Consider the following 25,091-nt stretch of genomic DNA (forward strand, 5'->3'; position numbering starts at 1 on the left):
CTTGCTAATTTTTGTGACTATAGAGTTGTGGCAATAGTTAATATTTTCCGTTCTAATTGTCGGTTTCTGAAGTGACTTTTCTGCCAACATTTGAAGCTCATTCCCCTCAGGATTATTGTGCAGTCATCGAGGTATGTTTTGCTGCTAACAAATATGTTTACACTTGATAGTGTTGTTGTGCTTTTCTTTTCATTATTTTTGTAAATATTGTATATTGCAGTTGTATATTTATATTTTTGTATGTTTTATAGTTTGACGGTGACAAATTAATAATTGTCAGCTGTGTAAGAAGATTCGAGACTGTGATGATTATCTGACGGGAGTGATAACTATGATGCCAGGGCCCCTTTAATTCTTTTAGGTATCCAGATTATAATGGAAGCAAAAAGTTGACTGGGATTGTAGTCATGGTGTTTACTGATGCATTCATATGCTAAATTGATATGACTTAGTTTAAATGTAAGACCTCAAACTTGCACACATAGTATTTTCATGACCCACACTCTCATTCAGAACAAACAGATTCAGTCTGCTCAGGTCAAACTGATGACAAACCAGATAGCACTTCATGGACATATACGACGAAACACATTCTCCAAATAGGCCATGGAAGATACAAACATATCTGGGGAGGACGTCACAGGGACGCTATCAAGAACACCCAAAAACATAACAATTTGATCTGTGAAAACTTACACCACACAATCTGTACACTGACAAGATTACAGGGGAATGTGAGCAGGAGAGACGGAGAGACTGCCGCCTGCCTGAGAAGGTCAGCCTTGGACGTGGAACGTGGACCGGGGGAAGGAGCAAGGACGACCGATTCAACCTACATGACCCTTGACATGGGAAACCTCCTATAAAATGTCAGGCTGGGCTGAGATCAGCGCAACATTTTTCGATTGTGCTTGTCCGAGTACAGTTTCTCGTCAGATTAAGAAAAAGCCGCCCAGATACTATTTCCTGAACTCCGGAAATCGAAGAAACTAAAATATCGCAACCCTAATCAGCTGTTGTTGAGTCTTTATTTGACCCTTTTCTTCTTGAGTACAAAAAATGAACACGCATTGGAGTAAGTTTGGCTTTTCAGGTTCATTTACGAAATATTTCTCGTTTTCTCGGTGGCTCAACTCCAACAGTTTTGGTGACCCGACGTGATTTTCTCAAGGAGGGAGTCCTTACGGCTTGTTGTTCACACTCTACAATATTCCAGGCCTGGACAATCAGAACAAAGGTAGGGGAGAGCCTGTTTATTCAAAGTCTCCTGATTTGTTATATTGTAGAGTGGAAAGACGTGGCCGATTATTAGACCGTTAAATTTTGTCAGTGTTTCTGGATATATTGTTTCTGGACTTCAGGAATGCTTTGTATAGAATGTAGATTGCGCATGGATTACTAGTAATATTGGAAGCGTACGCAGGTGAAATAAGTAGGGGGCTGTTATGACTATGCGACACCAGCCCTGACATGACAACTTTTAAGGGACAAAACAGCATTCCATAAATACCAGACTGCTAACATCCGCATCCATGAGCTGTTTGACGTCACAAGTGCAGGTTCGTCAGCTACGTCCAGGAGGAACAGGAGAAACGATTTCACGGGGACTGAATGGGAAAATTCACAAACGCACAATGGTAAACTTTGGCATACGCTGGCTAAATTGAGGCAAAATTAAGGTTCTGCCAGCACAAATCTCAGTGTAATCAAGGCGGACGCGCCGAGGGAGGGGTCTCTGTGTGGAATTGGAAAGTATCTTTTTGGTGAATGAAAGTGTGACAGAAAAAGTGTTTGTATGTATGTGGTATGAGTGAATGTTTAAGGGACGGGCCACAGGAAAGAAACCTGATTGAGGGCACCGGTAAGCCCTAACAGCACGTAGGATGCAATGGGCGGACAGGTCTGATCCACCTGAATCCCTATTGCACTCCCAAGTACTGATTTTCAAATTGTTATTGGAGAAAGATTGGAGTAATCAAATTCAAGCATCAAGTGAATGATTGATTGACGTTATTACACAAAATTAATGCAAAACTGAAAAGTTTCAGAAGTGAGGTAAGTGCCACTCCTCCAGTTCTCTCCACAGGTTTGAGGTGACATGTGACCTGTGTGACCAGAAGGCCGGAGAACGCTTCAAATAGCGCCTCATCACGCCCTCAACAAGGAGGGAGATATAGGATATTCTAAGTTAGGGTCCATGAAAACAGATTAAGATATAGTTGTTGCTTTAGCCTGCTCATGTGCTCCGCAGTTTTAATATACACATTGGGTGCACGAATAGATAACACACACCCAGTCCAGGATAGAGCAGAATTTTGTTGTATTGTTAAGACTTTTCCATAATATACGGCATTATAGCGGTGATACTTGAGGTTAATTTCAGTTAAGGGGGCGGTGGCGCTGTTTTTATGAAAATTACTCACTTAACGCAAGGGTAGGTTCTTCGTAGAGGGGATTACAGAGTTACATGCGGGACAAAATTTACTTGTCAGGAACTGTCCTTACTTGAGGCCGAGGCCAGACCTACAGACCAGCATGACGATCACCGGCTGAATGGGGACACCTCAGGTGAGATTGGCCGTGCCGTGCATCAGAGTATTTCTGGCCCCGTTGGGGCCGATGTTGCTGTGTCTTTCAGATGGGGAGGGGAGGAGACAGGCCTGGTCTATGTGGCCAGGGCGAGACGTGAATGGAGTGAGACTTCCGGCAGTGACCCATCCAATAATGTCGTCATTCCGCAGCTGTTCCAGTTGGCCGTCCTCAGGGCGTGTCCTTCCGGTTACGGACATCATGTAAAACAGTCCATCAATTAAAAAATGCTAATCAGTCTCAGGAGAACAATTTTTTTTTTTACATCATTTTGCACGACATCAGAAAAGGAAAATGTGGGATTGGATTAAGGAGCGTGACTAAAAATTGTTGTACTTGCAGGTTCAGGTGGCCAAGAGGGCTAAAAATTATAAAATAAAAAAAATGAAAAAAAAAGGGGTGGGGCAGCTAATGCATGCAGCTCCCATTGCACCTGCGCCTTCCGCTTCTGCTGCTCCTAGGCAAGGTTCGGGTGACGCGGCACCACAGCAGTACCAGGCCGGTCAACGAGGTCGGGATTGCGGTAACAGAGGTAGGGGTGGTTATAGACGGGGGTTGTGAGTGGGGTGTGCTCTTGCTGCGGGGTCACTGGGTGATGAGCTGTCCATACCGAGCCACTTCCTGGAATATGCCATCCTCTGGTCCGGTGCCATACCTGTCGCCCAGAGCTCCACCAGCGCAGGTTCTCCATCCTCCCGCGGTGGGTATGCCCTGTTCCTGATCCAACCTCCACCCATTCACCAATTGACCCAGTACATTGTACACTGTACATATGATCGCACATATGATTTGGTTTATCAAAATGCATTCATCCAAATTTAGTCAGGAGTTCATCTTGCATTAGGATTATATATGTGTTATGTCTACCGGCGTTGCCTCGCATGCGTGCCTTGTCCCTGAGCAGCAGAAATGGTATGAATTGTTTACTTTTGCTGAGCCACAAATCACATTGACTATTGATGCGCGTCTTCATACTAAAGATCTAGGCCCCATGGTAAAGCGGTGTGTAGAAGCAGTTGGCTGGGTTTAGACGTCTATTATGAATGTTGAATACTCCGCGTCACTAACAGGGTATCATACTTCAGCACCCACTACAAATTCTTCGGTTTTGGGAACGTGACTAAATTTCAAAATTTCACGAGACGGGTCACTCGGGAGAGGTAGCTTTGTGTGCGTCTCTGCCGGAGGGGTTGTGGACACGGGGCCCGACTGATTTTGGGCTCTGCTCCACAGCTCCCCCAATTATTTTACTGTTTCTACACCCTCGCCCAGTTGACAGAATCAGAGTTGGCACAGCCTGAAGATGGAGGGAGGCATTCGGGAGACAATAGGAGGTAAAGACTGCAGCGGTCTTGGAGCTGTCTACATCTTGGAGAGCACCTATTCTTCCCGTAAAAAATGGTTTAATTTGGTATCTGCGTAATTCTAGGTTTGGGATTTTTATTTATTTATTTTTTTTATCATAAATGGTTACTATTTCATTTGGTTTGCTTTAAAGATTTGCCAAAAAACGGTCAAAATTGGAGCGTTAGCTTAGGGCTTAATTTATAATCTCTAGACAGTTAGATATTTGAACTCAGTGAACTAAATTTTCTTTAATTCAGGAATAATTTGCCCATCTTGCAAAGCCAAATTCTAACATTGTGCCATATTATATCTTATCACATATCTATTCTGTCCTCAATGTGTGTCTGAACACAAATTGACAGATAGCGAACAATCTTCAAGAGAAATGCAGAGGCTGGAGTAAAGTTGAACTGCTTTACTGTTGTCTTCAATCTCTTGAGTATAATTATTTTGTAAAACTTAAATGATACAAAAAACATATAGTACAATTATAGCATGTTATTCAAAATAACATAAGCATACGCAAATGATTATATAAAGAGCTGAGCATAACTTGTAGACAATATGAAATGTAGTCTATATCTTACTATAAAGTAACTGACACTCAGAATGCAAGCAATAAACTAAATGTATATAACATCAAATTCGCCACACAAGCGCAAGTGTTACATGAAAAGGAAAGGAAAATGCTACTCACAAGCGATGCTTTTTTCAGGCACAAACAGCGAGTGGAAATCATGAGAACAGACCGTCAAATGGCTGTAACACGTAAAGCTAAGGCGGCAGTTAGTAGACTCTGCATGCACTTTGAACCGGTGGTGTCACGTGACTAAATGCGCCAATAAGAAGGCAAGTTAGAAATAGCAGGGAAAATAGTTAACTACGCCAAAGTGCCTGTAGAGGGAGACAAAGCAACATAAATACAGGTCAGCTATAACGAGTCATGACATTATCATTAGGACATAAATGCGAACCAACACTGCTGGATTGTGGTGATTATCGGCAAAACTAAATGTATACGTTGGAAAATTGTTTCAGGGGGCAATGCCTGTGAGGATGCCACTGTCTAGATTATATTCAAAGAAAGCTTTTACAACAGTCTGGGAATTGAAATAGATATAGATATAAAATTTGGTGGGTCTACGTTAATTACAATATCTTATTCAAGTGACTGATACAAGCTTCACAAACAAGTTTAAAAAGGTGATTGAGTGCAATTAATGACGGTAGTGTTGTGATTATTTAGTTGAGAAATTTAATTGCGGGACGGCACTAGTTAATTTGTTACTTTTTGTTGTCTAATATAACTTTGATTGGGATCGACCCCACTAGGGGTAGTATATTTATTTATCGTATATTTCTTGCCGCATGCATTTTTTGTGGCCACAGGTTGCGTTTTCATTTTCATGGTAAGATATTTTTTCGGCGGGGATTGAAGGATTGTATTACGATTACTGGCATTATTTTGAACACATACGGGACAGAATGTCGATTATTAAAGTTAGCAGGTTCATATTTACTGAATATTTTAAACATTGATGAAACAAGAAGCATTTATCAAATGAAACTAGAAGCACGGGTCACAAGAATGACTGGGTGGGAGGCCTGATGTTTACTGATTTATTAGATTATTCTCATATGCTAAATTTATTGAAATTCTCAGTAGTGAGAACAAATTTGCACACATAGCATTTCCATGAGCTGCCCTCACATTCACAGCACTTCATGGACAAAGACGACAAAGCACATTCTCCACATTGGCTGTAGAAGATGCAAACATACCAAATTGGGCACTGGAGGACTCACACAGACGCTATTGCAAAAAACACATTCCGAAAGACATAATTGGAGATTGGAGCACACGCACATACAGAGACACACACATACACTTGCACATTCACACGCACATACACTTATACCTGCACACACATGCACACCGACAAGATTACAGAGGAATCCCAGCGAGGAGAGCGACGGAGAGACTGCCCGCCGGAGAAGGCCAGCCTTGGCGTGCCAGTCTTGGGGACCAGACGGGAATCAACTTATCCAGACAATGACTAACCTGAGGAGGACCTTTCCTTGGACGTGGACCCGTGCCGTGGGAGGGAGCGAGGACGACCGATTAAACCTACATTACCCTTGACATAAAAAACTCCTATAAAAACTGAAGCTGGGCTGACAGATGGTGCGCATTTTTCAACTGTGCTCGCCCAAGTGCAGTCTCTTGTGAGATTAAGAAAAAGCCGCCCAGATATCTGTCTTTGTACTATTTCCTGAACTCCAGAAACTGAAGAAATTAAATATCGGAACTCTAATCAGTTGTTGAGTCTTTATTTGACCCTTTTCTTCTTGAGTACAAAAAACGAACACGCATTGGAGTAAGTTTGGCTTTTCAGATTAATTTACTAACTACTTCTCATTTCCACGGTGACCCAACTCCAACAGTAACTGTAATGATAGCAGTTATATCATTAGTCAGTAGTTGGCAGTATTGCCTGGTGTTTGTTTGGTTACCGGACGAACAAGTGTGTATGCACATAGACGAGAATGCAAGTCAGTAAATAAAGAGACACAAGCTTGCAGCATCACGTTACCTGCGTGACTTCTTAAGATAGAAGACAGAACATTACATGATACTAGGTCGAGGGTCAAGAAAAGGACTGACGCGAGATGGACGCCGTAAGGCCACCAGAAACGCTGAAAATGATGGGAAATGTGGACGCGAGTTGGCGGGCTTTCAAGCAACAATTCCTGCTCTACCTTACCGCCGTGGGAGTCGGAAACAGAGCGGACGAATGCCGGAGCCGAGGCCATCGAGGTATTCAACACCTTTGTTGATGAAGAACCCGAAGATAAAGACAAGTTTGAAAAGGTCCTGTGGATTTAATTGCAGATATACTTGCAAGGACATTTTCAAGTCGGACATTTCAAGAGAAGCTATATCGTCCAACACTCACTCAGTGGTGCGTAAGTGTGTTTCTGGATATTATTTGTCCAGCCGTGGTGTCATAAATGATGGTATTTTGATGGGGATTCATTCAAGTAGGACAAAGTAGGACTTCTTTGAAGGCACAGGTGTGAAATGCACTGAAGTAAAAAAAGTAAAAGTAAAAAAAAATTACGATTGTTTAAGAATGTGCAAGAACTCAATCTGATCAAAATGTTGTGCTTTGACGAATGTTGATAAATAATATTTTCCAGGAGGTATTTATTTCTTTGTTGTTTATTCATTCAATTCTATACTTATTTTAATATTTGAGTATTATTTTTCTTTCAATATGTAGTATATTTTGCCTTTGAAGTGTGGGTCCTTGCTGCCTTCCGGAGAGGCAGCCGAGCAAGGCTGGATTGGTGATGGAAAAGAACTGGTTCGAAAAAGATTTTATTCTCGTCACATGGTGATGTCAAAAGAAGTTTCCCCAAAAACGTGTGTGTGTGTGCGCTCCGCGCACGTGCGAGCCCACTCTCAGATATTCCCTTCTTATAGGGAATGCCCAAATAGGACATGAATATCTAATTTTCCCTTGTTGCATATGCATTCCCCATCCCGATAGTCTTCGGGATTTCCCTCCAAAAGTCCCCCAGAGGGAGAGCAGATGCGTCTCCCCTTTGATACGACCAGTCTACTCGTGACCACCTTAAATTACTCTCATACCCTGGAAGGTCACTGACCTGGCGAGAGAATTGCCCCCACCATAAACAATGCTCAGGCCTATTTTCTCTCAGAGCAGTATCTGGTTACGTCGGAACTTCAGAACCAAGACTGGTCACTTCTGTGAGCTCCAGTCCCTTCATAGTTTCATAAAGAGAATTACTTCCCATATCTATATTAGGCCATTTAAAAATACACAACTTTTTTTTTTTATTTATTAGAATTAATATTTAAGCTTGTTTATGTAATAATACAATATTTATTCAATTATTTTAATGTTAAATTATATCAATATTAATTTAAACCTTTTTATTTGACTCTTGAATATTTCTGAACAAATTTGTTCATTTGAAGATGTATGCAATTTAAATTATTCCATCAATCCAGCCATTTTCTGCCGCTCATCCGGAGTTGGGTAATTGAATTTATTTAATATATATTTTTTATATTTCAATATTTATTTCAAGATTAGGACTCTTCTCAATGAGTTCAATAGTTATAAAATGTTTTATATTTCTAATTCTAATTAATTCAATTAGGTCTGTAAGTGGTTGCCAATTTTAAAATTTCCCTATTTCATTATAGAAATAATCCAATGTATAAAAAATATAATATAGCATGAAAAAAAATATTTGGTATATTTGACAAAATGATAGTTTTTCCAAAGTGAGATTCTGCTTAGCAACAAACCCCAAACACTTGATAGAGCTCAACCTCGAAAGTGTTTTTAGCAAGTCAGAAATTTATTCAGAAAGTGAAATATTAAATGTATGTGAGGGGATATTCGAAGAGCTTGAGTTATGTTCAATGAACCATACATATACGAGCCAGCCAAACACAGCGAGAAAACCAGCACTGACTCCAGTCGCTATCAAGTTGCCAACTCCTGATGTAACACCTCTAGAGTGATTACAGTTAATTATAGACCAGTACTAGGTTCGACTATTAAGATATAGATATAGATAATATTAACAACTAAATAAAGGACCACAGACAATACAATAAGTTTGAACTGCCGGCGTAATTTAGTAAATAACAGTTGTAGACATAGAAATGACATACAATTACACACAATTGACATACAATTTACACACAGTTGACCCAAAGGAAAAATGTTTTCCCCCTTTCTTTCAAGTGAATTTTTCTTTATCAATATCCTTTTCTGTTCAACTATTATTTAGTTTGGAAAATATAATTTCAACCCGGGTTGTTGTTTAATAAAGTCTAATTTTATGTTCAAATCTTACCTAATCTATACTCAATTACCTTACCTCACTTTGTTGAATAAAGTTCAGTAAGAAGTAAGTATTTTGTTTGATCAGTTAAGTCTAACTTCAATTTTCAACCATTTCACTGGATGTGGTTCACACAGTCAACATTTCAATAATACCGTTACAGCATTATCATGCATGGTTTACAAAAATAAATGTGACACAATGTACAAAACTCAAAAACAATTCAGCAAAAGACTGAATCGATCCCAATGTCCAAGTGTCTTGTTTGAATATTTGTGTTCCTCTAGTTGTCCTGAATAGTCAATCCTGTGTTCCGGGAATCCACTGCAGTGTAGCAGAGTAGAAAACGGATTAATCCTACCAGGTTGATGAATCAACACAACGTCCAGTAACTGCTCTCCGCTCCTGCGTGAGAAACAGCTCAAGGGCTCGTGGGTGGCTCGCCATCTTGTGTCTCGTTCAAGAGTTCAGCTCCGTCATTTAGCTCAGAAGTTTCTGAACCAAACTTTAATGGCCTATCATAACAACAAAATAATACTTATACAAAACCTAAATATTACATCAGGTGGCATCAAATGCAAATTAAACTCGTTTTTTCGTCGAATGAAATCGATGCTCACACAATGACGCAGTTTAAATAATGGAGGTGGCCGGTGAAGAATGGAAAACATTGCAGGGAAACTACAACTAGCATTCAATTAAGCATCAATTCACCTTTTACAGCCATTACTTAAAATAAAACAATATACATTTACATTGAAAGGTTTCTTTTCTTTTTTTTCATTTGACCAATACAACTGTAAAATGTTCATTGCATGAAATAAAATACAATAAAAGTCTGAAACTCACCAAGACCCGTTCAGTAATTAGTGCATCACCAATTGAAGGACAGGTTGGAAAACTCAAAAACGACTCCTTCAACATACAAAAATAACATTGAATAGCTCGGTCTCTCTTTCGTTTAACCGTAGTTCTCCTTCAGCTTCTTTATCAGGTATGAGAAGAATAAAATAAAGTGCGCATTTCTAGTCACGTGACTAACGGCATTATGTCGCTACGTGCCTTTCAAAATAAAAGCGCTGAATCATTTTGAAGAATTACAAAAACACTAATTAAACAATGAATTTACCAGTTTTTAACCTTTTAATATATTTCTAAGTCATGTTGATCATTTTTTCCGCATCCACAATGAATATTTTGTTAATGACTGTTTTAATAACAGGCTCTTATTTTATGAGGCTATGTTAACCAGGGTTACACACTCCCCACTTAAATCTATGCAAGTCCCTTTGCATAATGCATAGTTAAACTACTTTAATCTCATGAGTCTCAATTGAATTTGTTACAGCTTCACTTAAACTTTGGAACAAAGATTGAACTATGCTGACAATAGGGTTCCCTAATTGGGGGTAGGTCAACAGTTTGGGTTTTGTTTTTTCTCGAGAAGACCTTCTGACTACTTGTTCTGTTTCTGGGACAATTTCTTCATTGTCAACAGGTTCTGATTCCTTTTCATTTCCTTGAGTTTGACTTGTTTCCTCATTATTTGTCTCATATGAATCTGGGAATGTGTCCATATCATTGAGATGAGAATTCCGTTCTCCTTCCTTTTTAGATGTCAGGACATTATCCAGTTCCGCAAATTTTTCCACTTCACGCAATTTGTCAGTTTCCGATAAATCTTTTGGAGCATTATCGGCCGATGTCAAAAGCTCGGAATCTTTAGCATTATTCGATTTATGTGGTCCATCAGGAAGATTTGAATGAATTCTGGGAAGAACTATCTTGTATTCCTCAAGTGACCTAGAGATCTCCTGTGGAGGACCTGATGGGTAACACGAGGGGTAGTTATCCTCTTCCTCAGAGTTGTACTCAGGTTCAGCTTCTTCAGGATCAGGCCTTTGATGTTGTCGTGTGTTCGGCCGACGAGGCTTGTCTTTGACCTCAGTAGAATTCAATGGGGCAGTTGGCAAAAATCCACATGGTAACAAAAGGTCTCTGTGAAGAGTTCTCGTAGGACCATCGTGATACTCTGGTCTTACTGTATACACAGGCAAGTTATCCTTTTGACTCACAACCACATGGACAACAGACTCCCACTTATCAGCCAACTTGTGCTTTCCCCTAATTCGGACATTCTTCACAAGTACACGATCTCCAACAGTTAGGACAGATTCAGTTACATGCTTGTCATATCTGCTTTTATTATGTTCAGCAGTTTTAGCAGCATTTTTGATAGCCACTTGGTAACTCTCTTGGAGATGAGATTTGAGGGTTTTAACATACTGGGAATGAGATTGTTGTTGACGTTGGTTCAGAGGAAGATTGAAGGCAAGGTCTATTGGTAGTCGAGGCTGCCTACCAAACATTAACTCGTAAGGCGTAAAACCTGTACTGTCATGTCTGGTACAGTTATATGCGTGTACAAGTGGTTTCACAAAGTCATGCCAATGCCTCTTGTCTTCATCTTTAAGTGTACCTAACATGTTTAGTAATGTCCTATTGAATCTTTCAACAGGGTTTCCTCTGGGATGGTAGGGTGAGGTTCTCACTTTCCGTATTCCAGCAAAGTCACACAGTTCTTTGATAGTTTTTGATTCGAAGTCTGCCCCTTGATCACTGTGAAGCTTCTCCGGGAAACCATAATGGATGATGAAGTTCTCCCATAGGGCTTTCGCTACAGTTCGAGCCTTTTGGTTTGAAGTAGGGGTTGCAACTGCGTACTTTGTGAAATAGTCTGTGATTACAAGGACATCTTTCGTAGCACTGCTGTCTGGTTCAATTGACAAAAAGTCAATACATACTAACTCGAGGGGTCTGGTAACTTGTATGTTCACCAAAGGTGCGGCTTTCTCTGGCAGTGTTTTTCGGCAGATGCACCTGGGACAAGTTTTTATCTTTTCTTCAATGTCTGATGCCATTTTTGGCCAGAAGAATCTGGTTCTGGCTAGGTCAAGAGTACGATCAAACCCAAGATGGCCCATGTCATCATGAAGACTTTTTAACGCCATGGGTCTCAGGCTTTCAGGAAGAATGAGTTGATATTGGATTTCACCTACGTCTCTCTTTCGGTACAAAACACCATTTCGCAGCCCAAGTTTTTTGACTTCACGTAGAAATATGGGAAGTTGTGGGATTTCCTTCCGCACAGTCGGAGCAGATGTTTCACCTGTTTCAAGATGGTGTATAATTTCATTTATAGCAGGGTCATTTCTTTGACTTTGTCTTAACTCCTCTTCCGACATGCTTGAAATGACAGGAAGAACGTCACACTGGTCAAAACTATCAGGAATAGCATCAGCGGACATGGACAATGATGTTACAAGTGGGTAAGTAAAAGCGTTGTCATCTGAATCAAGAGATTGGAGGACAAGATGTTTGTCACAAAGTGCTTTTACTACAGGAGGAGGAAAGTGAGTGAAAGGATCTGTACCAGGTAAGTGATGTTGAACAAACTGGCGGATTCTCTCTTGTTCTTTCAAGGAGACACTGTCATTTATTGGCTCTGGGTGTGGACGGCGCGATAAGCCATCTGCATCCGCGTTTTGATTTCCTGCTCTGTACCGTAGCTGGAACTCGAAAGAAGAGAGGGCAGACAACCAGCGATAGCTCGTTGCATCCAGCTTAGCGGTTGTCAAAATGTAAGTTAACGGGTTACTGTCAGTTATTACTGTGAAAGGACTTCCATATAAGTAATCACAAAACTTTTCGGTTACAGCCCACTTGAGGGCAAGAAACTCAAGTTTGTGAGCAGGATAATGGCTTTCACTTCTTGATAGTCCTCGACTCGCGTATGCAATTACACGCATCACTCCATCCTGTTCTTGGTACAGGGCTGCCCCCAGCCCAGTTGTACTTGCATCCGTATGCAATACATATGGCAAGCTATGGTTAGCGAAACCCAAAACTGGGGCAGAAGTCAGTTTGTTTATTATTGTTTCGAATGCTTGTTGGCAACTTTCTGTCCACCTTTCCCCAAAGGGAGAGTTTGGGTGGAAGTACTGGACATGGTTTGACTTGGAGCCATTCTTCTTCTTCAGCGGTGGATATCCAGCAGTGAGATTGGTAAGGGGTTTGACGATTTTTGAGAAATCTTTAATAAATCGTCTGTAGTAGCCTGCGAACCCTAAGAAGGAACGTAGCTCTCTTAAATCTTTGGGACTTGGCCATGTTTTTAAGACTGCAACTTTCTCTGGATCTGTTTCAACACCGTGCTGGGAAACAATGTGACCCAAATACTTCACGGATGTCTGAAAAAACATACATTTTTCAAGTGATAGCTTTAGACCATATTCTTTCAGACGATTAAGCACATGGAGAAGTCTTGTTTCATGTTCTTCGAGTGTTTCCGAAAACACTATAATGTCGTCCAGAAACACGAGGACTTCTTTTAGGTTGATGTCACCCATACATTTCTCCATCAATCTTTGGAATGTGCTGGGCGCGTTTGTAATACCTTGCGGCATGCGGTTGAATTCAAAGAATCCCAACGGACACGTGAAGGCTGTCTTGTATTTATCTGTCTCGTCTACCTCAATTTGGTAATATCCACTTTTGAGATCAAGGACAGAGAACCACTTTGATCCTGTGAGTGCCGAAAAGGTCTCTTCCAAATTAGGAAGTGCATAGGCATCCTTGATGGTGTTGAAATTCAGCTTCCGGTAATCCACACAAAGTCTTACATCTCCGTTTTTCTTCCTGACCACAACTATTGGCGAGGAAAACGGCGATTCAGATGCACGGATTATCCCTGCTTCACTCAGTTCTTGCAAATGCTGGCGTACAGCATCAATGTCTTGTGGTCGTATTGGACGAGGTCTGTGTTTGAAGGGAGTTTCATCACTGAGTTTGATTTGGTGCTTGACTTTGTTAGTGCAACCAAAATCTGTATCATGTAGGGCAAATACTTCAGGCATAGAACCCAATTTCTGCATGATTCGCTCCTTCCATTCGGCAGGAACTGGGGAATCAGAAAAATTTAGATGTAGCTTTTCAGGCTTCAAGATGGATTTCTTGTTGGGCTGCAGTACCTCTTGCACAGCATGCATTTCCGCTATGACACTGTTAGCAGGAATAAATATGTCATGTTCACTTTCATTTCTTAGGACAATTGCAAGCTTTTGTGAGGGGTTTTCAGGAAGGGTAAGTCAACAATTAGTGACAACAACACCACCAGGCAAGGAGGATGAGGAAGGGGACTCGACCACGACCCATTTTCCTGGCATTTTAGTGTCGACATGAACTGTCCCCTCAAAAACTTGACTTTTCCCAGCAGGAAGGATTTCAGGCTCTTTTCCCGACAGTGTGACAAGACCAAGGTTGCCTTCCTTTTTCCTTTTGTGCCTCTGTTGCAACACGTTTAGTACCACTCGGTAGCCGTGTGGAAGGACACTGAAATCTGTGTCAGTCAAAAGAAGACTTTCAAAGAGAGGGTCAAGCGTGTTAGTGCCAATCAGGAGAGAAGACTGGACATTAGAGCGCGTGTCTGGAACAATTAATGCAAGAGTGGGCACGATGATTTCAGTCCCAAAACAGTCCTTTGGAAAGGTAATATCAACACCAATGTAACCTGAATATGGAACATTTTCACCATTTGCGGCTTCAACTTCCAACAGGTCCTGAATTGGATGGATTTTTAGGTGTGAGAGATAGCTTTTGTAGAAAGACAGGGACACTGTAGTCACTTGTGATCCGGTATCCAGAAGACAATTGCATGTTTGTTCGTTGATTTGTACTTGAGCAGTGTATTTAGCTCCAATCAGACCTTTGGGTATTTCCACAGCGGTAGATCGTTTACGCGGGAATGGTTTTTTGGGTTTACATGAATGTTCAGTGGGACTAGTCTCAGTTTCAGCACTCAATTGTCCCGCCATGAGTGCTACTTTTAGTTTAAAGACTGGGTCTGACTGTTTTGTTTATCCCAGAATGATTGTTTCTCTCTTAGTTGTTTTCTTTTATAGGCAACTAAGGATGGATTTGGATCGTTGGTACATGAGGAAATGATGTGACCATCTTCGCCGCACTGGAAACAGTACCAAGGCTTCGGCCTTTTATTTGCAGTGGGAATTCGTTGAGGTACTACAGATTCTGCTTTGGTCTTGGTTTTATCTGTCGATGGGTTATGGTTTTTCTTCTGGCTTTGGGGCTCCAGCCTAGTTAATTGGCTCTGGAGTTCAGTGATTTGTGCTCTTAATTCCGTGACCATGTCGGGTTCGGGGACTTTCTCTGGGTGCTTTTTCTTCGGGTTTAATCTTGTCAGTTGACTTTGCATCGCAGTTATTTGTGTTTGCATTTCAGTGAGGTCATTTTGCATTGTTGAATCGGGAATATTAGCATTGGCTGCAATAACCTGTGATACTACTTTTGGTCTGGAAGCAGCAAAATGGTCCTTCATCCGATTTTTCTTTGCATTATGTTTATCTTCTCCTACTCTCAACTGTAGTAGTAGATTAGTGAATGTAGGTGGTTTATCTTTCATTTTTTCAAGCTGAAGATCTGCTAATAGGGCATTATCCCAACATCCGCGGCAGAATTGACGCAGAAGGTGACGGTCAGCTTCACTGGCAACTATGCCACCTCTGTTCAAAGCTTTGGAGAGAGCTGTTTGTAACCGATGGAGATAATGTGAAGGCTTTTCACCTGGGTCCTGAAGTGTGTTAAGGAATTTGGCAAAAAGCTCATCGCCATCTTCTACAGTACCAAAAGCTGAGTTCAGCAGTTCAAGATAAGCTGATGGTAAGGCATTAGGCCCAAGAGGTTTCACCACATTTGCAGCAGGGGGAACAAGACTGTCTAAGATTTTGCGTGAACGATGCAAATCAGATAGACAAGGATCTTGAAGGATGAGCTCAACACTGTGGCGCCATGTATCAAAATCAACCTCAGAACTAGGACAAGGTATTTTACCTGAAAACTGTCTGAGGCGAAAAGAGGCAGTCATCTGTGAGACAGGAGCTTCACTTCGGACTATGTGCTCCACAACCACTTTTTGCACTTCTGGATGAGTTAAAAAGCTTGCTGGTATATCAGATGGAAGATCACTTTGTGGATGAGTGGCTGGTTCAAGAAGATTGATGTTCATGTCAGGTTTAGTCGGTTCTACTGTTTCACCTTGTGGTTGCTCATTAACTTGTGTTGGTCTATCCACGGTGGTTGTTGGTTCATTTTGTCTTTCTGAGATTGAACTCAACCTTTCAGGTGTTCCTGGGTTGCTTGCAACTGACTGAGCACACTTGGAAAGGTGCTCATGCAAAACAGCTTCGAAAGATTTTCCGCTTATCTTGGCAATTTTCTGCAGTTCACCGAAAAAACTGTGGGTGGCGCTGTTGGTAACAGCTGATACATACTCAGGTGACAGAGCTCTGATTTGGTAGGTGACTTCGTTCGAACACTCAAGTGTGTAGGGCAATAGGGGTTCAAGCGCTGTCAAAGCAGCACCACTCTCATATTCCACAATAGCATTTTTGTGGTAGGGAGACTGGGGTTCATCTATTCTTAGAGTTCTAACAATTTTCCCGTACCTGTTCAGAAACGCAGTTAGCTCCTCATCAACGTCTGTATCAGTTATCCCACTAATTATAACGGAGTTATGAGCTTCAATATTTTCTTTATCGACAATGTCCATTTTTTCTTTTTCCTGTTTCGCCTATTTTAATGTCTGGGTCAAGGACAATTATCTGGTTTATTTATTGCTCCTGGCTGGCTCGCCACTTCTGTAACACCTCTAGAGTGATTACAGTTAATTATAGACCAGTACTAGGTTCGACTATTAAGATATAGATATAGATAATATTAACAACCAAATAAAGGACCACAGACAGTAGAATAAGTTTGAACTGCCGGCGTAATTTAGTAAATAACAGTTGTAGACATAGAAATGACATACAATTACACACAATTGACATACAATTTACACACAGTTGACCCAAAGGAAAAATGTTTTCCCCCTTTCTTTCAAGTGAATTTTTCTTTATCAATATCCTTTTCTGTTCAACTATTATTTAGTTTGGAAAATATAATTTCAACCCGGGTTGTTGTTTAATAAAGTCTAATTTTATGTTCAAATCTTACCTAATCTATACTCAATTACCTTACCTCACTTTGTTGAATAAAGTTCAGTAAGAAGTAAGTATTTTGTTTGATCAGTTAAGTCTAACTTCAATTTTCAACCATTTCACTGGATGTGGTTCACACAGTCAACATTTCAATAATACCGTTACAGCATTATCATGCATGGTTTACAAAAATAAATGTGACACAATGTACAAAACTCAAAAACAATTCAGCAAAAGACTGAATCGATCCCAATGTCCAAGTGTCTTGTTTGAATATTTGTGTTCCTCTAGTTGTCCTGAATAGTCAATCCTGTGTTCCGGGAATCCACTGCAGTGTAGCAGAGTAGAAAACGGATTAATCCTACCAGGTTGATGAATCAACACAACGTCCAGTAACTGCTCTCCGCTCCTGCGTGAGAAACAGCTCAAGGGCTCGTGGGTGGCTCGCCATCTTGTGTCTCGTTCAAGAGTTCAGCTCCGTCATTTAGCTCAGAAGTTTCTGAACCAAACTTTAATGGCCTATCATAACAACAAAATAATACTTATACAAAACCTAAATATTACATCAGGTGGCATCAAATGCAAATTAAACTCGTTTTTTCGTCGAATGAAATCGATGCTCACACAATGACGCAGTTTAAATAATGGAGGTGGCCGGTGAAGAATGGAAAACATTGCAGGGAAACTACAACTAGCATTCAATTAAGCATCAATTCACCTTTTACAGCCATTACTTAAAATAAAACAATATACATTTACATTGAAAGGTTTCTTTTCTTTTTTTTCATTTGACCAATACAACTGTAAAATGTTCATTGCATGAAATAAAATACAATAAAAGTCTGAAACTCACCAAGACCCGTTCAGTAATTAGTGCATCACCAATTGAAGGACAGGTTGGAAAACTCAAAAACGACTCCTTCAACATACAAAAATAACATTGAATAGCTCGGTCTCTCTTTCGTTTAACCGTAGTTCTCCTTCAGCTTCTTTATCAGGTATGAGAAGAATAAAATAAAGTGCGCATTTCTAGTCACGTGACTAACGGCATTATGTCGCTACGTGCCTTTCAAAATAAAAGCGCTGAATCATTTTGAAGAATTACAAAAACACTAATTAAACAATGAATTTACCAGTTTTTAACCTTTTAATATATTTCTAAGTCATGTTGATCATTTTTTCCGCATCCACAATGAATATTTTGTTAATGACTGTTTTAATAACGGGCTCTTATTTTATGAGGCTATGTTAACCAGGGTTACACTGACATTCCAAAACCTTTGAGAAAAACTGAGCCGAATTGCGTTTCTCTTTCTTGTTCTTTTTCGAGTTCAATTTCGAGTTCAGTTTTTCACCTTTTCACAGCGTAATGAAGGCCAGTTGAGCAAGTGGAACAAGTGATTTTATTGATGATTGTGGAAGGCAGCGATTTCATAAGCACCGTTTCTTCTCACACCTTTTCCATTAAGTACGATTAAAAAGACAACTGAAAAGCATAATGTTAACGAATGTTGTTCCAGGCAAAGGTAATTAATTTCATTGATAATGCTTGACATAAAAACAAAAAAACTCATCACTCGGACACAATGGTTATTCTGGCACTGATCACATTGGCTTAATGTCAATAAAAAAGCTTTGCAAAATTCAATTTACCATATTTTATTCAAAATCACATCTACATCTTACCACAAAGAGTCAGTTCCTTCAGTTTTTTGTTGTCTTTTTTTAAGCTTAAAGGATCGCTGCAATTCTCACCAGCACAATTGTGACTCTCAGCACCATTTTTAGAAAATAATTTTGTAGCGCAAACGCTGCAACTGAATGGCTTGTCTCCAGTGTGTGTGGCTTGTTAAATGCGACTTACGATAGAAACTCTTTCTACAAACTGAGCAGGAAAAGGGTTTTTCGCCACCGTGCGTTCTTGCGTGCCTTGTTAAAGTTGATTTTTGAGTGAAACTTTTCCTACAAACTGAGCAGGAAAAAGATTTTTCTCCACTATGGGTTCTTGCGTGTTCTGCTAAATGTGCCTTTTGAGAGAAGCATTTTCCACAAACTGAGCAAGAAAACGTTTTTTCTCCACTGTGCGTTCTTGTGTGTATTGTTAAATCAAACTTTCGAGAGAAGCTTTTGCCACAAACTGAGCAAGAAAAAGGTTTTTCTCCACTGTGCGTTCTTGTGTGCCTTACTAAATTAGACTTTCGAGAGAAGCATTTGCCGCAAACTGAACATGAAAAGGGTTTTTCCCCACTGTGTGTTCTTGTGTGCATTACCAAATGAGCCTTTTGAGTGAAGCATTTACCGCAAACTGAGCAGGAAAAAGTTTTTTTTTCCACTGTGTGTTCTTGTGTGGCTTGTTAAATGCCACTTTTCAGAGAAGCATTTTCCACAAACTGAGCATAAAAAAGGTTTTTCTCCACTGTGTGTTCTTGTGTGCCGTTTTAAAGACAACTTTGAAGCTAATGATTTCCCACACTGAGAACATACCCAAGTGTCAGTGTGACATGCCCTTTCACCTTTGGCTTGCCCATCATCATCATCATCATCATCATCATCATCATTAGTATCATCATCGTCATGAGCATCTGATAATGTCTCCTCATTATGTGCTTGTGATGGCCCCCAGTGGCCTTCATCACCTTCTGTTGTCACGTGATGACTTGAGCGGCTGCTTGTAGGCTCCGCCCCTCTGTTGTCCTCACCCTCACCCTTGTTTTCATCTTCAGTCTTTATAGGGACAACGTTCACTGGTGACTTGTTGATCTCCTCCTCCTCCTCCTTTTTGATGTGAGTCACGTCTGGCTCCTCTTTCACAGAACGGAGATTGTATTCTCTGACGTCTGCAGGACACAGAAAGATAAATTTGGTTTGGTCAAGTCAAACCTCAGGCGGCGACTTTGTCTTATTTTCTACCGTGCTACCTTGACTTGTGCCTGCCGCATACGGAGCAATGCGTGCGACCCCGATTTGGACCGGACCATGGGGGCATTTCACAAAATTACGTCCGACGATGTAAACCTCCCTTTCCTAGCAGCACAGCTGTGATAAACGAGAATTTAAAAAGGAAGCACGTTGTGGCTAATGCCAGATTTCATTCCTTACATGGTCACAGACGTTTGTGGAAGCGAGCTGAAGTTAGCACACACAGGCTTTTGTGTGCGTCTGATGGAACACCTGTTGTGGGACCCGAACATATTAATGGGGGCCATCGCAATATAATGTCTTTGATAAAATATGTTTACAAGTATTTCATTTTGCATTTAGAGATAGAACTAAATGTTCCCGGCCGGGCTTCTTGGTAGAAAAGGGGGTTGTGACTGTAAGATGGGCTGAGGATAGTTAATCAGTTTGTGTATTTATAATCATGTTTTTATACACTCATTCATGTTTAAACACACACACATAGACACTTACTTGTTATTTTAGCACACACGCACACAGACACCGTATCCTGATGATGTGTATAGTTAAATTGACCTTTACACTGTGAGTTGTGATTCTCTGCCTGCTAGAGTTACTGATGATTAGTTATTGATGTTTTCTGTCTTCTGCTGATTAGTTTAGTCTAAAACAGACCACCATTGTTAATTAATCTCCTGTATTCTGGTGATTTAGTTTAGGCTAAACAGACCTTCATTGTATTCTAATTTCTTGTGATTCTTGAGTCAAGCTAATAAAAGCAGAGCCGGTGAGAGGAGGAGAGAGAGGAGTTGCATGGGTCCCACTCTTTTCCCCCGCCGGCGGTGAAAATGAACAACGGTGTCTGGTTCCTCCTGGCCATCCAGCTAGCGTTTTATTTCGGCCGTTACATTTAGTAAATTATTTCAGTAAGCCCTCCCAAAATGGGCATTTAAACCTGACATTTATTTGGTGGAGAATGCGGGCAACCGCACTCGGACGGGCGTCGTCTCGGATCCTTGGACGCCATAGAATCTGACGTCAGCGCTTCAACATTGAGAAAGCGAGGCCTCCAAGTTCCTGCGACGGCGCACCGCCCGGATGCCGGTTGCCGATCGGACAAGGCTGACCCAGGAGCAACCAGGTATTGTGTTTCAAATTATTTTGTACCACCATTTTAAATTTTAAAATATTAAAATAATTGGAAAGGGAGTGACAGAGCTGAGTAAGGCCGTTTTGCGTAGTTCGGTCGAAAAGAAAAGAAACGGCATCGTGCTAGTCCAAGGAGTTATATAAAAGTAATCGGTAGCGAATTAGGCCATAACTCATTGGTAGCGAATTGACCATAACTCGTTGTAACTGAGCTGTGACTTGTTGAAACTGAGCAAATTTTAGACACGGATAGCACGGTGAACAAATTGATTAGTTCCTCGGCGTCGATGGTAGCGAATTGGGCCATAAATTGAGCAAATTTTAGAGAAAAATCCGCCTGAAGAAGGGAAATATTTTCCGCAAATTAAACGTCTCTCGGTACGTTGAAAACCTCGAGGTCTACTCACAATTTCACATTGAAATTTAGGGAATAATAAGGCATTATTTTCTGTGGTTTTTATTTGAATATTTTTTTTTTTTTGGTAAGCAGACTGCTTGTTTGACTGAGACGTGTGTGCGTGAATTGTGGCGCTGCGCAGCTGTGTGTGTGTGAGAACGAAAAGCGTGTGTGTGTGAGGTGAGTGAAAGTAACAAACGTCATGCAATCAAAGATGGATCAAAAGGTAGAAAAAGAGTGGTAAGCAAAGTAGTGAGAAAAGAATTTGCAGAGAAAGAAAGTCAGACGTGGAATGATAATTTTGCTTGTGAATGTTTGCGAAAAACTATGCAAAGTGAGTGAATGGTGTGATTGGGGATTAGAAATACCATTTGGTATTTTATCCCATGTAATACAGTAAGTGTTATAAACAGGAAATTTGAGTTGCTGTCCTACTGATGAGAAACCAGTTTTTAGAACACCCTAGGTGTTGACAAACTGGACCAAATTTTCTAAAATGGGGATACTCGGTAGTAAAATAAAACCCAGGAATATGCTGCAGTGTCAGGATTGGACGCATGTGAAAAAATAGGATCTTAATAAAATAAAATAAAAATTTGGGTTAAATGGAAAATTAAATAAATTTTATATAAATTCTGAGGTTAGTTAAAAACTCATAAAAGTACTATACAGTACCGCCAAAATTACTAACCATAGACAAGACAAAGAATAACTCTAAAGAGATAGAGAAATTTGCGCATAAATAAATTTAGGAAAATATTCAATTGAATAAATAGTGGATATGGGATCCATTGGCATAAATAAAAGGTCATTAGAGACATAGTAGTTCAATTGAAGGACTTATTATGGACCATAGATAAAGATGGATTGTGTTGCTGTTATTACTGACATGTTATTGTTGTTTGTAGTTGTTCAGTGTTGAGAACTATGTGTGTCGTTTTGTGGGCCCGTGTATATTTCTGTGTGTCTGTCTGTGTGTCTAAATGTCAGGGAGAGTGATAAAAGTGGTTGGAATTGTGTTAGAAGGATTGATGAAGTAAAGATAAAGTGGAATTAATAATTAGTAACCAACAAAAGGCTACTTATGAGTGACGAGATCTTATTGAGAAAATAATTCCCAAATTTACAAAAGAAATTAATAAAGAAGATGATTTGAGGAGATAAATTCATTTAAATTTGAAATTAAATAATTTATACAACGGGATAGGCTTAAAAGAAAGGAGAGAAATAGCCTGATGTGCGTTTTCTGAAAAATAAAAAATTGAACCCAGACGCCTAGGCTGGTTTAAAAAGATGAGTGAAGATAAGGAAGTTCATCGAAAAACAGGATCCTGATAAAATTCAGTATTTAGACAAATGGATAGCTGAACACGGCTTTAATGGTCAGTTAAATACACAAAAATAGCCTTAACAGGAGAAGAAGGATACAGGAAACAAAAAGAGAATTAAGACAAAATAAGCAAAGGAAAGGAATGCGAAAAGTCAGATAGAGCAAATTACACTGAAATAAGAAGAGTAAAACAAAAGAATGAGGACACTTTTGAGCAATGCGAAGTCAGAATGGCAGCTGATTTTAAAAAATCACAGCAGGCTACAGAAAAATGGTAATGTAAATGGGCCACTTCAACAGTTGAAGAATGCTTTACATGTAGGCTCAACAGAGGAAATTCATAAGTGGGTAAATAAACATTACATTTGCCTGCCAACAGGTACCCTGGAGGAGTATGTAAATCACGCCCTCCAGGCTGAGAAGATAGAAAATAAAAAGAAACAGAGGTCTACAGACGCCTTTTATCAAGATAAAGGACAGAAGGTCTTTTATCAAGGTGGAAGGGTCAGACGACAGAGAGGAGGAAGAATAGAACAGGCAAAATACATCAGGCTGTTGACATTAAGGTAAAGAAGGCCAGATAGCAAGAAATTGCCTTGAGAAGAAGCAGCCTTCAGAAGGATTAGGATAGAAGGATTAAAGAACAGATGAGTTTCTAGATGAAAAGGTCCTCCTAAATTTACAAAGGATATTGGCTTTTGATTAAATGATTGAGCTGAAATAACCGTATTGGTAATGGGACACCAATTACCCTTTTTATGTGACATTGGTGCATGTAGGATTGCTTATAATAAATCAATTCCAAATGATAGGACAAGTGAGAAAGGTGCCATAGTCAGATTTGCAAGTGGAAAAATTAATAGAGTAACAGAATTAGAACCTGTGTGGTTGAGGGACCCAGAAGGACACTGAGTTGGTTGCATGAATTGAACTTAGGTTTATTTTTACAGAACAATGAGAGCCCAAGTTGTGAGATGTGATTAATTTACAGAAAAAACAGGATTAGTGTTGACACAATTTATACGTAGATGATTTAAACAGACAAGGTATATCATTTTGATGATGGTTTTTACTTAATTGTATACTTGTGTCTCCTTCAGGAAGGGAGAAGTAGGTGTTATGAAAACTAAACAATTGAATGAAGCTTTTGAAAGTGAACATGAAGAACATTTGCAAAAGCATAGGGGTTTCCTGATTTTGAAATTTTTGATTCGACATATTGATAGTTTTGAGTGATTTTGGCAAGGCTACAGTGAATTTGGAAATCAGGAAAGAGAAAGGTTTGACAGGAGGCAAAGAGGAGTGGTCGTAAATCAAGAGTGTGTTGAAGAAACAGCTCTGTGAAGAGGTCCCAAGTGAGGAGAAGGAGGTCAGAGAGAGAGTTTAGTAATTAAAGAATGTGTCATTTGAACAAATGAATGAAGATAGGAATTAGATTCTGCTTTTTGGGCAATTGAAGAAATAAATATTTTATATTTCATATTCCAGTTGATGATGTTTGGGTTAAGGAAAGAGCAAGAAATGGAATGAAAAATGCAGAGCAGAAATTAAAAACTACAGGTAGCATTAATGTGTACTTGTCCTCTTTAAGGTAGAACTGGTTAAAGTGAAACGAGTCACAAGATTAGAGAAAATAGGAAATAAAATAGAATTAACATGTTTACTTTTATGATAAGAAATTTGTGATTATGTGAAGAAAAGAAAATTACAGGCTTTTTAAATAAAACAACCTAATTTAAATTGGCCAACTTGTAAAATGGAAAAGAAAATTATGCACAAAAAGCATGAACGTGTTGAGCAAAAGGAAGAAAAAAGGAGAAAGCAGAAAGTCCTGTTTTAAACATTACTTTTTCAGGACGAGTTGTGGTAGCAACGGAGGATCACGTGACATAAAAAAACAAACATAAAAAGTGTGTGTAGAAGAAGTTCTCCATCAACGTGCATTTTACTTATTAGGCCGTGATGCACTGACACAATTGGACTTTAATATCAGAATTAATAAGCAAGGGCGAATTCAAACAGACGTCAAAACTTTAAAAGGGCGCATTATCGGTGATAAGCAAAAAGGAAAAACATTGCCAGAGCATTAAAACCAATAACAGAGAAGTTAATAATGTTTTTATAGAAGTGTGTAATTTTTTTTTGTAGCATGAATTGCAAATTACTCAGAAATCACACGACCATTGCTGGACATCATTTATGACCAGGCAATGACATTTGCGGAAGAGGAAAACTGTTTGAACACTTAAGGCTGACAAAGCTTTTGAACTTGTCAAGCATGAACTCATTGATTCCGATGTGTTAGCACTACCAACTTGATATTTGACTGCTAAATTGAGTCATGGAAATTCCCATGTCTCAACAGGGGGGATTGATATCCATAGTACAGCTAGGACAACAAACCTTTTTAAAAAATTTTGTAGGTCATGTGTAGTGTGTA

At 39.8% G+C, this 25,091-nt stretch overlaps 2 long non-coding RNA genes across 2 annotated transcripts; both read right to left on the minus strand.

Moving 5' to 3' along the window:
- Positions 1-8,590: 8,590 nt before the first annotated feature.
- On the minus strand, positions 8,591-11,881 carry LOC148341941 (uncharacterized). The gene is made up of 2 exons (XR_015842021.1): positions 9,673-11,881; positions 8,591-9,338 (listed from the first exon to the last, which is right to left on the minus strand). It is a non-coding gene; the product is annotated as an uncharacterized LOC148341941 (long non-coding RNA).
- A 4,767-nt stretch (positions 11,882-16,648) lies between these two features.
- On the minus strand, positions 16,649-18,045 carry LOC148341942 (uncharacterized). Its single transcript, XR_015839737.1, has 2 exons — positions 17,731-18,045; positions 16,649-17,396 (listed from the first exon to the last, which is right to left on the minus strand). It is a non-coding gene; the product is annotated as an uncharacterized LOC148341942 (long non-coding RNA).
- Between the last annotated feature and the right edge of the window lie 7,046 nt (positions 18,046-25,091).

Source organism: Idiotropiscis lumnitzeri, chromosome 2 (assembly GCF_059441095.1).
Source record: "Idiotropiscis lumnitzeri isolate Australia: NSW breed Sydney's pygmy pipehorse chromosome 2, RoL_Ilum_1.0, whole genome shotgun sequence".
Taxonomy (NCBI): Eukaryota; Metazoa; Chordata; class Actinopteri; order Syngnathiformes; family Syngnathidae; genus Idiotropiscis; species Idiotropiscis lumnitzeri.